A 13,996-nucleotide genomic window follows, 5' to 3' on the forward strand; every position below is an offset into this window, starting at 1 on the left:
GTAAATGTAAATTAATGCAGATGAATAGGAAAAAGAATCCTGTAATGTTTGAATGTTCCATTAGTAGTGTAGCGCTTGACACAGTCACGTCGATTAAATATTTGGGCGTAACATTCCAGAGCGATATGAACTGGGACAAACATGTAATGGCAGTTGTCGGGAAGGCGGATGGTCGTCTTCGGTTCATTGGTAGAATTTTGGGAAGATGTGGTTTATCTGTAAAGGAGACAGCTTATAGAAAGCTGGTGCGACCTATTCTTGAGTACTGCTCGAGCGTTTGGGATCCCTATCAGGTCGGATTGAGGGAGGACATAGAAGCAATTCAGAGGCGGGCTGCTAGATTTGTTACTGGTAGGTTCGATCATTACGCGAGTGCTACGGAAATGCTTCAGGAACTCGGGTGGGAGTCCCTAGAGGAAAGGAGGCGATCTTTTCGTGAATCGCTACTGAGGAAATGTAGAGAACCAGCATTTGAGGCTGACTGCAGTACAATTTTACTGCCGCCAACTTCAATTTCGCAGAAAGACCACAAAGATAAGATAAGAGAGATTAGGGCTCGTATAGAGGCATATAGGCAGTCATTTTTCCCTCGTTCTGTTTGGGAGTGGATTGCGGAGTATGTATGTAGATGTAGGAGTAACGTGTTTGAGTAGTAATCAGATTGTCCTGGGTACAGGGTTTGAACATCGTCACTGCTTAAATTTTCAACAAAATTCATCAGCAATGGCGGCCGAAGACTTCTCGCATAGGAAGTCACCCTCGTTCTGCCAGCAGCCTTGTCAAAGAGGGCGGAGGAGCGGAAAGTGTTTCAGGGCACGCCCTTGCCATAGGGTTGGGAAAATGCCCCTAAAAGGCGGAAGAATCAGCAGTGACCAATAGTACGAGTTCGCACAAGCAATAGAAACCACTGTATTAAGGACTCATACAGTAATGTCTATCGACAGGATATCTGCCTGTAACTGGAAAAGTGTTAACAATAACACTTTTCCAGTTACAGACAGAGAGACATCGGCAAAAGATTCCTCCACCCTGATCGCCGCGAGGGGACTGACAAGAGGGAGGTGACCATGAGGAAAAGATTGAATAACCTACGGAAGGGTAACGTCCCACGAATTGGAGCGTGGCATATCGGAAGTTTGAGCATTACAGGTAAGGTAGAAAATCTGAGAACGGAAATCCTGAAGGTAAGTCTAGATACGGTGGGTCAGCGCGTTGATATGGAAAGAATACAAGGATTTTTGGCCAGACAAATATAGCGTAGCATCGACAGCAGTGGAAAATGGTGCAAGGGGGAGCATGTTGACATTTCTTGTCTAAAAATATATCTGGAAAGTATCCGTTTGTTATTTATCTTGCACTCTTTTTCTATTTGTGCTAATGTGATTTTATCATACTGTCGTTTTACGAATCGAACAATTTTGTAAGTATGTTTCTGAACGGTGGTTAATTCATGCCACTTTTGTGTGGTTTTATGGAAGTTCCGATCTTCCTAGGCTTTAATTCTTTGCTCTGTGGCCTTATTTCACATATTAATCCACCACTCATGTTTACGTTTATTTGAGAGTATACCAGTACGTTGGGAAGGTTGTAAGAGCGTATCTTTAAGTCCTGAGCAGCTGGAAACTCTTGGCTGAGGATGTTTGCACAGAAGATGATCCATTTTTTTAAAAAGAATTTCTGGTTGTGTTCTTAGATTTTTGTTTATTCTTGATTTCTTTCTACTTGCCTACCATTTATTTTTAATAAATATGTGGGTATCAGAATCGAATAACACTTTTTTTACTTTTATTTTCTAAATTTCTTATTAATTTTTGTTTGAGATGGCCATTGATTCTATTTTAAATTCTCCAAGATAAGGTGTTCGAGGTTTTAAAATTTCCTCTTCTTAGGTAATGCCAGAAAATCTGTTGACATCAGTTTCATTTGCAAAATTTTGATTAGTCCTTTCGTGAGGAGGGTACAATCTTGCATTTGTTCTGAATTTTTTTTCCTCGCCAGTTTGTGTCTGCCCCCCAAATTTTAATATGGTGATCGGGTACAGCAGCTCAAGTTTCTGCCTCTTAATTCCCAGAATTGCTCCACTTCATGTTGTAATTCTCTTGGTTATAATGTTGCATGGTCATTGATTAATACAAAAGCATTGTTCCCTAATTTTATTGATAACATTCCGAATGTGAAGTAAGATTCAGTATTAGATTTAATATATTTATTTTGATTGCAAACCCAGTTGCAAAATGCAGTGGTGTGTTGGGTTCCTAGATTCCTAGTTCACCTTCGTAAATTCTGTGATTTCCCGAAGCAAACTGGTCTTCTTTTCCATATCTCGGTCCTTATTGTGTCTGGGTTTAGATGTTTCTCTAGTATATCTGTCAGTTGCTTTAATTTTCCCGGTTTAAGAGGTGTGTTTGGGTTTTAGTACCTATGAAACGTTTTGCCCTTGTATGAAGAGATTTGGGAAGCTCATGAACTTTTCCGCACGATGTCCTCGGTCCTCCGGAATCCGACAACCGAGAAGTTTTGTAGACGCGTCTTTGTAGACGCGTCTATCACGTTAAAGATAACGTGGGGATCAATTTTTTTAGCTCATTATTACAGCTGTGTTACTGAGCTTTAGAGGTTGCCTCACGCTGTTTTATGACACTTTTTTAAGGCTTCTCTATATGCTAAGCTTCCTTGTTTATTAGGGCCTAGGACCGGCAATAGAAAGACATGTTAGAGATCCAGCAGCAGCTTAATGTGAAAGAGGTGATTCATTTATTAATCAGTAAACAGTGGTACAGTACTCTAAACACGTGTGTGTAAATGTTGTTTACATACAATGTATTCTAATATAAAGTATTGCTTTGTAGATTGTTGTATAGCCGTGGAGGAGGAATCACAGTCAATTATACATGAGTAATTCTTACGTATTTTTTTTAAAAAGTGGCTCTAGACAACCCCTAGCGTTTGAGCTGACTATTACCGTGTATATGAGAAAGTATCAGTCGCTGCGTTGATCTTTTTTGCGATTGTTGTCTAATGTGATACTTAGATGTTTGTTTTCGTTATAGGAATGTTTCATCACAGAAACTCTGGAATCGCCACAGCCCACGTCTAGCGAACAACTGTTGGCACCAACATCATCACAGTTTCGCTTTTCATCGCCACAGACCAGACCTGATCTGAAACTGTTACGTTCCTAGCCGAAAGTAGTACCTACACAACCTGGTGTTTTACATCCATGTTACCGCAGCCTGTGCACCCGTAGTCTAGGGGATGGCGTTTCTGGCTAGTAATCAAAACGTCCTCGGTCCTGGGTTCGACCCCACCACCACTCACCTTCTGAATAAAATTCATCAGCCATGGCGGCAGAAGACCTTAGGCATAAGAAGTCACCCTCGTTCTGACAACGGCCCTCTCAAAGAGGGTGGAGGTGCGGACAATGGTTCGTGGCACTCTCTTGCATTTGAGGTGGGAAACTGCCCCGAAAAGGAGAAAGAATCAGCAATGATCAACGATATGAGGATGCAGAATGCAAAGTAAACCACAACATTAAAGACACATAATGTGTATCCACGGGACATGTGGACACTAATTGAAAAAGTGTAATCCGGGAAAGATTCTGGTCTAGTCCAGCATTCGGATTTCCGGGAGGGGACAGCCAACAGAGAGATGACCAGGAGGAGAAGTTTGAATAACCAACCGAAGAGTTACGGTATACAAGTCAGGATGTGGACTGTGAGAATTCTGAACATGGTAGGGAAGCTAGAAAATCTTTAAAGCGAAATGATAAGGCTCCCTCTAGATACAGTGAGAGTCCGTAAAATAGGAATGGAGACGAGTATAGGGTAATGTCAACAGCAGCAGACAGTGGTGCAGTATTGCTTATGAATAGGAAGGTAGGGCTGAGAGTGAGTTATTGTGAAGAGTTCAGAGGTTGGGACTGTTCCCATCAGAATCGACAGCGAACCAACATCGACAACAATAGTTCAGGTACTCATACCAACGTCGAAAGCAGACGATGAAAGGGTAGAGAAAGAGTATGAAGACACTCAACGGGTAATTCAGGGAGGATTTGAATGTGGTTGTAGGGGGAGGAGTAGAAGAAGGGGTTATTGGAGAACATGGGCTTGATTATAGGAATGGGATAGGAAAAAGAATAATTGAATTCTGCAGTACATTTCTGCTAGTAATAGAGACTACTCTGTTCAAGAATCACCGGAGGAGGGAGTGCACATGAAAAGGCCGAAGACACTGGAAGATATCAGTTCGATTACATCACGATCAGGCAGAGATGCCATAATCAGATATTGGATTGTAGGTAGTACCCAGGAGCGGATATAGACTCAGATCATAATTTAGTAATGATGAAGAGTAGGCTGAAGTTTAAGAGACTAGTGGGGAAGAATTAATGTGTAATGAAGTGGGATACTGTAATTCCAAGGAATGAAGAGGTATACTTGAAGTTTTCTGAGGCTGTACATGCTATGATAATGAATAATACAATAGACAGTTCAGTTGAAGAGGAATGAACATTTCTAGAGAGGACTATCACAGAAGTTGGAAAGAAACATAGGTACAAGGATGGTAACTGTGAAGTAAACATGGGTAACTGAAGATACACTTGGTTGATCCACGAACGAAAGAAGTACAAAAATATTCACGGAAATTCAGACAAACAGAAATACAAGTCATTTAGGAATTAAATAAACAGGAAGCGCAGGAAAGCTCAGACGACTAGGCTGCATGACAAATGTGAGTAAATCGAAAAAGAAATGACGGCTTAAAATGAAGTAAGGCAGAGGGGACAGATAAAATTCTATCTTAATGTTTAAACTCATTGGGGGAAATAGCGACAAAACGACTATTGACGTAGGAATGTAGAACGTATGAGACTAGTTTAGTTACGTCAGACGGCAAAGCAGTTAACTACTAGAACCACCGCATTATCAGCTAAACTGCTCGTGCATACAAGTAGCTGACAAGAACACTCTACGGGAGAGTAGAAAAGAAAATCGAGAATCTGTTATATAACGATCGGTTTGACTTTAGGAAAAGTAAAGCCACCCATAGAGGCAGTTCTGACGTAGCGGCTGATAATGGAAGCTAGAGTAAAGAAAAATAATGACACATTCGCAGGATGTTTCTATCCACAAAAAGCGTTCGGTCATGTGACATGCTGCAAGATGCTCCAAATTCTCAATAAAATAGGCTTAAACTACAGAGAAAAAATGGTTCAAATGGCTCTGAGCACTATGGGACTTAACTTCTGAGGTCATCCGTCCCCTAGAACTTAGAACTACTTAAACCTAACCTAAGGACACCACACACATCCATGCCCGAGGCAGGATTCGAACCTGCGACCGTAGCGGTCGCGCGGATCCAGACTGTAGCGCCTAGAACCGCTCGGCCACCCCGGCCAGCAAACTATAGAGAAAAACAGGTAATATACAATATGTACAAGAACCAAGAGGGAACAATGAGACTGGAAGACCAAGAACGAAGTGCTCGCATTAAAAGGGTGTAAGATAGGGGAACTCCATCCGGCACCTGTATAAAACAATACATGCATATTTTCATGCTCGCTTTCAACATTCGATGGCGTTAGTAGAGGAATGAGAGGAGTACTGGCCCAGAGTGCATTATTGTCAGATGTATGCAAGATGGCAGCGATGAAGTCATCCAAGATGGCGGACAGTAGACTTGGCAACAGTGCATGACGTCATTCAAGATGGTGGCCGTGATGTCAGCTAAACACACGAGTACCATTATGCAAGATGTCGGTTTTTGGTGGGAAAGTGCCACACACTCTGCCACACCCCCTGGTAGGAAGTTTGAATTTTGGCGTGAAATTGAATTAAGTGCTTCTACAGATCACATGGTAGTCCCCTGCCCCCCTTTCCGACTTAAGGCATGATGGCTCGTTATCCTCTCGGAAAACGCGCGTCAAAATATTAAATTTGGAGGTAATTTTGCTCGAAGAGTTTACGTACACAGCTAGGGTAAGTTATTACGGTGTTGCCACGACTAGAGACTGCTCATGAAGTCATTCAATTCGAATTGAGTTTTTGCGTCAAAATAGTCGAAGTTTTTTTTCCTGATTTTAGACATCACAAAATAATGAGATGCGAGTGTAGCCAAACGGAAAAATTATACTCACTTTTCTCATAAAACTAAATGAAAATGGGCTTTGTCTATTTCCATGGAAAGAGAACACTTATTATCATCGTGTATGTTTTGTTTTTAGTTTGCTTTTAATAGTTGCTTTGTTACAGCAGTCCAGTTGATGTTAAGCAGTCCAGTGCAGAATGGCGGGCGACTTCCTTACGAGACCGTTGCTCCCCCTCAGTCCTAGCTGGACCTTCCTCTGGAATTTCGTTGTTGTACCGAAGGGCTCCTGTCATTCAGAGAACTACAGGGTTATTACAAATGATTGAAGCGATTTCACAGCTCTACAATAACTTTATTATTTGAGATATTTTCACAATGCTTTGCACACACATACAAAAACTCAAAAAGTTTTTTTAGGCATTCACAAATGTTCGATATGTGCCCCTTTAGTGATTCGGCAGACATCAAGCCGATAATCAAGTTCCTCCCACACTCGGCGCAGCATGTCCCCATCAATGAGTTCGAAAGCATCGTTGATGCGAGCTCGCAGTTCTGGCACGTTTCTTGGTAGGGGAAGTTTAAACACTGATTCTTTCACATAACCCCACAGAAAGAAATCGCATGGAGTTAAGTCGGGAGAGCGTGGAGGCCATGACATGAATTGCTGCTCATGATTTCCACCACGACCGATCCATCGGTTTTCCAATCTCCTGTTTAAGAAATGCCGAACATCATGATGGAAGTGTGGTGGAGCACCATCCTGTTGAAAGATTAAGTCGGCGCTGTCGGTCTCCAGTTGTGGCATGAGCCAATTTTCCAGCATGTCCAGATACACGTGTCCTGTAACGTTTTTTCCGCAGAAGAAAAAGGGGCCGTAAACTTTAAACCGTGAGATTGCACAAATCACGTTAACTTTTGGTGAATTGCGAATTTGCTGCACGAATGCGTGAGGATTTTCTACCGCCCAGATTCGCACATTGTGTCTGTTCACTTCACCATTAAGAAAAAATGTTGCTTCATCCCTGAAAACAAGTTTCGCACTGAACGCATCCTCTTCCATGAGCTGTTGCAACCGCGCTGAAGATTCAAAGCGTTTGATTTTGTCATCGGGTGTCGGGGCTTGTAGCAATTGTAAACGGTAAGGCTTCTGCTTTAGCCTTTTCCGTAAGATTTTCCAAACCGTCGGCTGTGGTACGTTTAGCTCCCTGCTTGCTTTATTCGTCGACTTCCGCGGGCTACGCGTGATACTTTCCCGCACGCGTTCAACCGTTTCTTCGCTCACTGCAGGCCGACTCGTTGATTTCCCCTTACAGAAGCATCCAGAAGCTTTAAACTGCGCATACCATCGCCGAATGGAGTTAGCAGTTGGTGGATCTTTGTTGAACTTCGTCCTGAAGTGTCGTTGCACTGTTATGACTGACTGATGTGAGTGCATTTCAAGCACGACATACGCTTTCTCGGCTCCTGTCGCCAGTTTGTCTCACTGCGCTCTCGAGCGCTCTGGCGGCAGAAACCTGAAGTGCGGCTTCAGCCGAACAAAACTTTATGAGTTTTTCTACGTATCTGTAGTGTGTCGTGACCATATGTCAATGAATGGAGCTACAGTGAATTTATGAAATCGCTTCAATCATTTGTAATAGCCCTGTACTTTTAACAGAGTGCAAGAAAGAGCTGTTGACATTAAACAAAAGTGATTTCAACTGCAGAACGAGAGGAATATTGGAGGCGCTGACAACCTGTCTAGTCTGTGACAGCTCGTCACAGCAGGTGCGCCCCTTATCATTAGGGGCGGCTGTGTCAGTGTACTTTAGACACCCAAGATGCATTTGGGCCAACGGTCCAATTTTCTCCTATGGTTTAGTTAACTTTACCCGCTTTGGTGTTGGCAAATTTGTTAAAATTTGTTTAATTTCTTTAAATTTATCATCTACCTACAGCATTAGTGGATTAGTGTGGTGTTACCACCACAAAAGACTGAGATATCAGTTCTTGTTGTGGTGTCGGTATGGAAGGAGCATCTGTTTAATTAGCGAGATGTTAATGTCAGGGAGGGGGAGTTTTAACAGCTGTATTTCATGCACTCATTCAGCCGAGGAGTGCATCCACAGCTTACTGCATGAAGAATGGAAGCGAGCATTAATGCTTGAACATATGAAGAGGACGACTACAGTCCTGCAAATAAATGCTTTACATCGAGATGCATTAAAGATGCATTACACAATGCATGGAAAGATCTATGTCTCCTGGAACTGTCTGTTGACGTTATTCCAGTCGGTAGGCGATAACGTAGACGATAGCAGAACGATTAAGGACTCGAGAATTGACGCTCACACAGCCAAGGTTCTTATTCTCAGAACACCACTATCTCCTAGGATTTGCGCTGTTCCAAAGATACATAACGAAAGTTATCCTTTGGGTCCAATAGTGAATGGAATCAATTCACCTACTTACAATTTGGCTAAGCATCTAGCCTGCAAATTAAGACGCCCTGTTGGCAGGACGGACTCTTATGAGAAGAATTCGACGCACTTTCTAGAACGCCAAAAGAGAGAAACAATTTTACATACAGACATCATGGTCAGCTTTGACGTGAATCCACTATTTACGCACGTGCCAGTAGATGAAACTATCCGCATCCTTCAGTAGTATGTCCCGCCAGACATATGCGACCTGGTTGCTTTGTGCGTGACTCAAACGTACTACAAATGGCAAGGAAAATACTATGAGCAGACAGACGGTTTAGCAATGGGATCTCCCCTATCTCGCTGGCAGCCGACATATTCTTGGAAGCCTTTGAAGCAACGGCCCATGGTTCAGCTCCTTTACGCCCATGTTGTTGGTTCAGATACGTGGGCGACACGATCGCTATATGGCTTGATGGCGAAACGGAGCTACACAAGTTTCACAAACGTTTGAACAACATGCGCGGGAACATACAGTTCATGCTCGATGTAGAGAAGAATGATGCAATTCCATTTCTAGACGTCGAAGAGTACCAGTCTCTCCTAGAATTTACTGTGTTCCAAAGATACATCAGGAAAATTATCCTTTGAGGCCAATAGTGAATGGGGCCAATTCGCCTGCTTACAATTTGGCAAAGTATCTAGCCTGCAAATTAAGACGCCTAGTTGGCAAGACGGACTCTTACGAAGGAAATTCGACGCACAGAATGCACACTGGGGCACAGAGTATATCACCAGCCTACCTCCAATCCTACCACCACCCAGCTCAGAAGAACTCGTTCATCCGTTCTTTGGCAATCTGTGCGCAGCGCCTAAGTGATGCTCAAAACATAACACCTAAGCTTAAATGGCTACGCAAAACGTTTCTAGCCAATGGCTTCAGCCATAAATCGATCCACACAGCCTTGTCGACGAACACAAGTAAGAAAGATCAGCAAGAAATACGCAAACTGCAGCCAACAGAGCGCTTACCTTATTGAAAAATGTTACTGACCCAATAGGCAAACACCTTCTATAATGGTCGTAGGAGCCAGGACGTGCTGGCTCAAATGTTTCAAATGGCTCTGAGGACTATGGGATTTGCAGGTTATCAGTCCCCTAGAACTTAGAACTACTTAAACCTAACTAACATAAGGATATCCCACACATCCATGCCCGAGACAGGATTCGAACCTGCGACGGCCAGGACGTGCTAGGCTCCACTAAGGACCAGGTGAATGCATTACACACAGCAGTGTGTACAAGGTGGAATGCGAATGTGGAGAGGCATACATCGGTGAGACTGGTAGGCCAATAGCAACTCGCATTCGGGAACACGAGCGCTATGTTCGTCTAAAGCAACACAACAAATCTGCAGTGGCAGAACATCAGCAAGACTGAGGAAAAGAAACAAAAGTGAGCGAAACCTACGTGTTGGGCAATCAGCCGGTTATGACGAAACGCAAAATCAGAGAGGCTATCGAAATACTTAAACACCCTAATAAGATGAACAGAGAGGATGGACTCAGGCTTGCCCCATCTTGGCTGCCAGCAATCACAGCCCGACAGACCGCACTGTCAACACGAGGCACGAGCACTACCGGTGAGTAACAGCCGCCGCGCGGCCGACGTCCAGCATTTGGTAAACATCAGCCAACTTCTCATTCGACGGTAGCCACCAATCATGGCACATAACACAAGAGCCAATAAACAACAGAGGTTACGTTCGCCCTCCACCGCAATAACCTATTAAAATAAAGTGCACTCTCCTTTTTCCTTAAGTAACCAATGAAACGAACTATCTTTTTTTAAATTATAACGTAATGGCATGCGCAGTGAACAGTAACAACGAAATATAAGGCACACTGCATAGCCTGAACTTATCAGTAGACCCAGAAGAAGGCCTCTGCAACTATGGCCGAAACGTTAGTTTTTTTCTAGCAGCAATAGTTTTATACATTATATGCAGTACCATACTCATAAAACTTTTATGTCATGTTTTATGTATATTATACACAACAATATGAGTTCTTGGAAGATGGAATGGATTCGATTTGATTTGGAGAAAAGAATATTATTTTACATTTTGCGTTCTTACTAACGTTCTTCATGAACTTGTCCTTGTAGTAAAATCATTACTTTATTTAAGCCTATAACAAACACATCTTTAATGTCTCTGTTGGCAAGTCATTTTTGTTTTGAAAACTCGCAGGAGAGCTTCTGTTAAGTTTGGAAGGTAGGAGACGAGGTACTGGCAGAAGTAAATCTGTGAGTACCGGGTGTGAGTCGTGCTTCGGTAGCTCAGTTGGTAGAGCACTTGCCCGCGAAAGGCAAAGGTCCCGAGTTCGAGTCTCGGTCGGGCATACAGTTTTAATCTGCCAGGAAGTTTCATATCAGCGCACACTCCGCTGCAGAGTGAAAATCTCATTCTGGAAACATCCCCCAGGCTGTGGCTAAGCCATGTCTCCGCAATATCCTTTCTTTCAGGAGTGCTAGTTCTGCAAGGTTCGCAGGAGAGCTTGTGTTAAGTTTGGGAGGTAGGAGACGAGGTACTGGCAGAAGTAAAGCTGTGAGTACCTGGCGTGAGTCGTGCTTCGGTAGCTCAGTTGGTAGAGCACTTGCCCGCGAAAGGCAAAGTTCCCGAGTTCGAGTCTCGGTCGGGCACACAGTTTTAATCTGCCAGGAAGTTTCATATCAGCGCACACTCCGCTGCAGAGTGAAAATCTCATTCTGGATACATGAACTGTGCCTATTAGACGGCAGATCAGTTCCAGTCATTCCACCAGAAAGGAGATATATGGCTCACATTGTCTGTAGTTCAACCATGCCTATAAGGACAATTCCGCGGTTCAACCGCGTCCGCATTGTTACTTTGTGCCAGGAATGCATCTCAACACGTGAAGTGTCCAGCCGTCTCGGAGTAAACTTAAGCGATGTTGTTCGGACATGGACGAGATACAGAGATACAGAGAGGCGGGAACTGTCGATGATATGCCTCGCTCATTCCACCCAAGGGCTACTGCTGCAGTGGATGTCTGCTATCTACAGATTATGGCTCGGAGGAACCCTGACAGCAACGCCACCATCTTGAATAATGTTTTCGTGCAGCCCCAAGACGTCATGGTACAGCTCAAACTGTGCACAATAGACTGCACGACGCGCAACTTCATTCCCGACGTCTATGGCGAGGTCCATCTTTGCAACCACGACACCATGCAACGTGATGCAGATGGACTCAACAACATGCCGAACGAACCACTCAGGATTGGAATCACGTTCTTTTCACCGATGAGAGCCGTATATGCCTTCGACGAGACAATCGTCGGAAACGTGTTTGGAGGCAACCTGTCAGGCTGAACGCCTTAGACATACTGTCCAGTGAGTGCAGCAAGGTGGAGGGTCCCTGATATTTTGGGGTGGAATTATGTTGGGCTGACGTACGCCGCTGGTGGTCATGGAAGGCTCTGTAATGGCTGTACAATACGTGAATGCTATCCTCCAACTGATAGTGAAACCATATCAGTAGAATATTGGCGAGGCATTCGTCTTCATGGACGACAATTCACGCATCCATCGTGCACATCTTGCGAATGACTTCGTTCAGGATAACGAGATCGCTCCACTAGAGTGGCCAGCATGTTCTCCAGATATGACCCCTATCAAATATGCCTGGGATATATTGAAAAGAGCTGTTTATGGACGACGTGACCCACCAACTACTCTGAGGGATCTATGCCGAATCGCCATTGAGGAGTGGGACAATCTGGACCAATGGTTCCTTGATTAACTTATGGATAGTATGACACGACGAATACAGGCATGCATTAATACAAGAGGTCATGCTACTGGATATAAGAGGTACCGATGTGCACACCAGTATGGACCAATACCTCTGAAGGTTTCGCTGTATGGTGGTACAACATGCAATGTGTGGTTTTCATGAGCAATAAAAAGGGCGGAAATGATTTTTATGTTGATTTCTATTCAATTTTCTGATGTGTATATTTAAAGACAATCAGCCCGCATCTTTGTGTAAGGATTATTTCCATACATTGCTTGAGCCAGGAGCTCTTCATTTAAAATTTGCAGAAGCACAGGGGTTTCCTCTCCTGCCCTCCCCTTCCCCCAGCATATGGTTTCTGGTATGGAGATGAGAAACACCTGATGCTGCTATCACCGAGATCTGAGATGTGCAGTTGTTTCACCTGTAATACGACACCTCAAATAAGCAAGTGCTGATGCTGATGTCAGCACCTTTTGGGCTCATACTCGCCTTGCAACCCTACTTCCAATTTCAACACTGCTGATGGTGCATATCAAGATAACTCCATTCAGTAGGCAAAATGGTTCAAATGGCTCTGAGCACTATGGGACTTAACTTCTGTGATCATCAGTCCCCTAGAACTTAGAACTACTTAAACCTAACTAACCGAAAGACATATCCATGCCCGAGGCAGGATTCAAACCTGCGACCATAGCGGTTATGCGGTTCCAGACTGAAGCGCCTAGAACCGCACGGCCACCTCAGTAGACAGTTCACATGAAAGCGAATTCAAATATCATATAATAGACCACAGCCAAATTGCTGTTAATATATTTATAGGAAAACACCAATACATTCATACATTGAATGAAATGTGTCCCTGAAAAGAAAAACATTACCTTAAATACGAGAATACACTGCAATGTTGCAGAGCAAGCACACACTCTTCAGCGCACAGGCAGTGTCGACTGAAAGTTTTCCATGAGAAATTATACGATTATGGAATCTTTAGTGTCTTCCAGTACATTTCATGGGAGTGTGTCTCGATTAGTAATTGTGTATTAGGGTTTCCTGTAATTGATTGATCGACTGCTCTGTTTTAGTGAAATGAGCTATGTAGTATCCTTGTTAATGTCCATAGTCTGCCTGTCATAAACAACTAGATTGCTATTATCTTCACTACTGTCAATTTCTGTAATTTGCATCGTTCATGACTACAGGGTATAATGGGTGATGACTGTCCTAATTTCATTAGTCAGTCCACATGAATAGTAATTACGATAAGTTCTTGAGAATAGTTGTGGCGAGTTGTCTAACTACGTTCTTTGTCACACACGAGAAATACAGATTAAAACTACTTATGTTTGCTACATGGATGCAATCACTCTTGTGTCACTTACAGATCATATTGTGAACACACATGTCAAAGTTTGAGGTCATCGTTACACACCATATCCATTACTCATTGATGGGGCGTCTCCTTGTGTGGGAAATACAATGCTGAATATCATTATCGATTAGTGTAGACCCCACACAGCATCACTAGTGTCTGATCTTGGTCAATTCCTTTTGACTTTGTCATCAGCTGTCAACGTGGGCATTCCATGATGAATTGGCGGACTGTGGTCTGTTGTAGCAGAGGTGCAGGCGATTGACTGCAAGACAACTATGGTACCTACCGGTACCCATTGTTCCCTGTGGT

General features: G+C 43.4%; 1 non-coding gene across 1 annotated transcript; it reads left to right on the top strand.

Moving 5' to 3' along the window:
- Positions 1-10,820: 10,820 nt before the first annotated feature.
- Trnas-cga lies at positions 10,821-10,895 on the top strand. The gene has a single exon. It is a non-coding gene; the product is annotated as a tRNA-Ser (tRNA).
- The last annotated feature ends 3,101 nt before the right edge of the window (positions 10,896-13,996 follow it).

The sequence above is a fragment of the Schistocerca piceifrons genome, chromosome 3 (genome assembly GCF_021461385.2).
Source record: "Schistocerca piceifrons isolate TAMUIC-IGC-003096 chromosome 3, iqSchPice1.1, whole genome shotgun sequence".
Classification (NCBI taxonomy): domain Eukaryota; kingdom Metazoa; phylum Arthropoda; class Insecta; order Orthoptera; family Acrididae; genus Schistocerca; species Schistocerca piceifrons.